Source organism: Zingiber officinale, chromosome 4B (genome assembly GCF_018446385.1).
Source record: "Zingiber officinale cultivar Zhangliang chromosome 4B, Zo_v1.1, whole genome shotgun sequence".
Taxonomy (NCBI): domain Eukaryota; kingdom Viridiplantae; phylum Streptophyta; class Magnoliopsida; order Zingiberales; family Zingiberaceae; genus Zingiber; species Zingiber officinale.
The window spans coordinates 18,472,045-18,476,518 of NC_055993.1; the positions used below are offsets into that span (position 1 = coordinate 18,472,045).

At 36.2% G+C, this 4,474-nt stretch overlaps 1 non-coding gene across 1 annotated transcript; it reads right to left on the minus strand.

The window, feature by feature from the left end:
- Positions 1 to 3,567: 3,567 nt before the first annotated feature.
- LOC121978936 lies at positions 3,568 to 3,674 on the minus strand. Its single transcript, XR_006111255.1, has one exon. It is a non-coding gene; the product is annotated as a small nucleolar RNA R71 (small nucleolar RNA).
- Positions 3,675 to 4,474: the final 800 nt, after the last annotated feature.

The window sequence follows — 4,474 nt, forward strand, 5'->3', positions numbered from 1 at the left end:
ACTGGGAATATCATACCGGTTCACCTGTACAAAAATTTTGTACAAGGTCTGAACCTTTTCCTAGCTACCATGTGTTCTTTAGAAATTAAACTTGGAATCGCAAACGGAACTTAACATTATTTATTCCAAATTTAACTTATCTGTTCTTAGAGGTTTAGACTTAGATCGCAAGTAGAACTTAACACTATTGATCCAAGTCAGACTCATGTTACAAAGATGATTAAATATTTATTTCTAAAATCGGCTCCCAGGTCAAACATGGCGAGGCACTTGGCCTTCTTGGGTATGAGATCATCCACCACTACCTCCACAAAGCCTTTTATAAAAATTCAATATTTAATCTTCTTATGGTAACCCTAGGTTTAACCACTAAGAACAATCAAATCACAAGATCGAAAAAGAAAAGAAACACAAATTCGAAATCTAGAATCAATAGCCTCTTATGTTTGGAATTCATACAAAGAAAACTAGTATGATGCGGAAAAGAATTACTAGTTATACCTTTCTTTGTATGCAACAACCTCTTGATCTTTTGTTGTATTCCTCTCCTTCTCTTGGACGGCTTGTGGGCAACGATCTTCCAAGATGAAACCAGCTGAGCCACTTCTTCTTCTCAAGAATCTCTAGCCACCAAGCGATGCTAAAATCAAAAATTTCCTTCTCTTCTTCTTCTCCAAGCAACCGGCCACCATGTGTTTCTCCTCTTCTTCTTCTTCCTCTCTAAGCAACCAGCCACAAGGTTTTCAAAGCCTTGATGCCGCCGGCACTAAGGAAGCAAAAGAAAAGGAGACAAGAGGAAAGGTGCCGCCGGCCTAAGTGAAGAAAACAAAGAGAAGGGAAAGAAGCCATGGCCGGCCACCAAGGAAAAGGAAGTAGCATAAGGAGAGTCGGCCACACCAAGGAAGAGAGGAGAAAGCCTAAGGTTATCTCTCATGAGGCACCCTCTCCCTCTCTTTTATAATCCTTGGTCTTGGCAAAAAAAAAAGAAATTTTAATAACAATTAAAATCACTCTCTTTTAAATTTCTTATTGTCTATGGCAACAAAAGGAAAGTTTTAAAATTAATCTCTCTTTTAACCATGTAGACAACTACAAAAAAGGAAAGATTAATTAAAACTTCTCTTTTAAATCATGGTTACAAAAAAAAGAAAGTTTTATTAAAAATTAATCTCTCTCTTTTAAATATTGTAGACAACTACAAAAAATGAAAGATTAATTAAAAACTTCTCTTTTAAAATCATGTGACCAATTATAAAAGAGAAAAATTTTAAAATTTAAAATCTCTCTTTAAAATATAGAAGAGATTTTTTAAAAAATTAAAACATCCTTTTTATAATATGACCGGTCATACGCTCTAACGTGGACACATCAAGCTTGGCAAGCAAGCTTTTCAAACTTGCTAACAAAACGTTAACAAATCAAAACTTGCTTTTAAATTTCTCAAAACTTCTTCACGTTGACACATCAACGTTGCTAATAAATTTCTCAAAGCTTCAATGTGAGAAGCTTCTCCACGTTGACACATCAACGTTGGTAAAAACTTCTCAAAGCGTCAACGTTTTTTCAAAGCTTTGCTTTTCAAAACTCTCAAAACTTCTTCAATATTTTTTCAAAGCTTTGCTTTTCAAAGCTCTCAAACGTTGACACATCAGAGTTGAGAACCAACCTTGGATAGCAACGTCAACGTACGGACTAGAAGATGGGCTTAGGTGGATACAAAATTTTATTGAGGTTACAATAAGGATCGAGAGAAGAAATTGGTTTTGGTCTCTCGATAAAATTAAGCTTCCCATGTTCACCCTGAATATCCAACTTAAATTCATCAATAATAATTCATACCACTAAAGAATTATTATTGAACTACTGCACCAATCTCAAATTACACTTTGGGCTCCTTCTTAATATGAGTGTGTTAATCTCCCTGTGTTTAAAATGTCGAATGTCCATTAATTAAATGAGTTATTAACAACTCACTTTAATTAATATCTTAGTCCAAGAGTAGTACCACTCAACCTTATCGTCATGTCGGACTAAGTCCACCTGCAGGGTTTACATAACAATCCTTATGAGCTCCCCTTGGGGACATTATCAACCTAGATTACTAGGACACAGTTTCCTTCTATAATCAACAACATACACTATAAATAATATTATTTCCCAACTTATCGGGCCTTTTGATTTATCAAGTTAAATCTCACCATTTGATAAGTCAAAGAAATAAATACTAAGTACACGTGCTTGTTATTATATCGGGATTAAGAGTACACACTTCTATAATAACAAAGGTCTTGTTCTTTTACTAAGTCGGTATAAAAAAAATTACCTTAAATGATCCTGCTCAATACACTAAGAGTGTACTAGTGCAATTTTATAGTCTAGATAAACTAATACCAATTTACACTACGACTATTCCAATAGTTTGTTCCTATCTATCTTAGTTGTGAGCTACTATTTATAATTTATAAGGAACTGATAACATGATCTTCTGTGTGTGACACCATACATCATGTTATCAACAATATAAATTAATTGAACAACTACACTTAGCATAAATGTAGACATTTGACCAATGTGATTCTTAAATGTTTATACAAAATGCTACACTTTTAGTATACACTCTAACACTTTTCCAAGATCACACTTTGACTTTCAAATTGTCTGGCTCCTCACTAGGACTTTCCCCTGCCTAGCTCCTCACTAGGACTTTCCAAATGCCTAACATCTAGTTAGGACTTTCCCAGTCAAATCTCCTGTCAACCTTGACCTACTTGACTTGTATTCTCATCAACCTGGTCAACCCTTTGACCATCTCCATAACCGGACGATTGCTCCAGCAACCTCCTTATATTGTCAAACATCAAAACTCAAATCCTGATTCAAGCTTGACTCAACTCAAGCTTAATCAAACTGGTCAACCTTGACCTAGGGAAATTGCCCTAACAGTTACATCTTGCATTTGCTTGCTTAAATTTTTATATTTTTTTCTGCATTTTGAATCTCCTGCATTTTCTTTTTACCTTTGAAAATTTTAAAAACTCTATTCTCGTGTTGCATTTGGATAGTTTGATACCCTGTTCTTGTATACAAAGAGCTAATCATGCAAGAGAATTACTGTCATTCAACCCAGAGATCGATAGAACTTTTCGAAGGAGAAGAACCCTGCAAAGACTCCAAGCAGAACAAGAAGCATCGAAAATGGGTGACAAACCTTTGAAAGACTACGCAGCACCTTATGCACGTGGGCTTTGGTCTAGCATCACCATGCCACCAATTGAAGCTAATAACTTTGAGATAAAGCCAATGGTAATCCACATGGTCCAGCATAATCAATTTGGAGGAGAACGAAATGATGATCTAAACCAGCACTTGGAATCATTTTATAAGATTTGTAGCACAATGAAGGTGAATGGAGTTCCACCAGAAACAATGAGACTACTATTGTTTGGATTTTCTTTAAGAGACAGAACCAAGCAGTGACTTAACTCCTTACCAGCAAATAGTATAGCATCTTGGGAGCAATGTGAACAATAATTTTTGGACAAATTTTATCCACCAAGCAAAATAGCTCTCATGAGGAATCTAATAGCAAGCTTCAGACAGACAAACTTAGAATCATTATTTGAAGCATGGGACAGATTCAAGAGTATGCTCAGACAGTGCCTTGATCATGGGCTTGAGAAGTGGTTAGTCCTACATACATTTTATAATGACATTAACTATCGCACGAAGGTGTCCCTTGATTCTGTAGCAGGAGGGATATTAGTGAACAAGAGCTTAGATAAAGTCAAAGACATCATTGAAAATGTAGCCCTGAACCATCATCAATGGGCATCTGAAAGATCTGGAGGCTCCTTTTCTGGGAATCAAATCAAGGCTTCAGGAAAATTTGATGTAGATGCAATCACACTCATGTCTACAAAGTTGGATGCTTTAACTAAAAAGTTTGAGACTATAGGAAATAACACTGCCAATGCAATTATGTGTGTGTGCGTGCGAGACTTGCGGAAGTACGGATCAGGCTCAAGATACTTGCCCCTTAGGGTCAATCTCTGCACAAATAAATCAACTTGAGCAATGTGATGCAATAGTCAGTTACAATCAAAGATAGCACAATTCATACTCCAACACTTACAACCCTGGGTAGAGAAGTCATCCGAATTTTTCTTATCAGAATAATCAGGACCGGGTACCATTTGCAGGAGCAAAGCCAAGCTACCAACCTAGGTATAACAAACTTATCAACAACAACCATCACAAGGCTATCGATTATCAAGAATAGAGAAGGTGCTTGAGGAAATTCTTGCTGAACAAAGGGAAATTAAGAATGAGATCAAGCAATTAAATCAAAGAATGGATAACCTTGAAAAGCACCAAAAGATGTAAGATAACCAGATCACCCAGATAGTCCAATCTTCTTCAAGAGCACCAGGCACATGCCTAAAAAAGCCTGATATTAACCCCGTGGAATATTGCA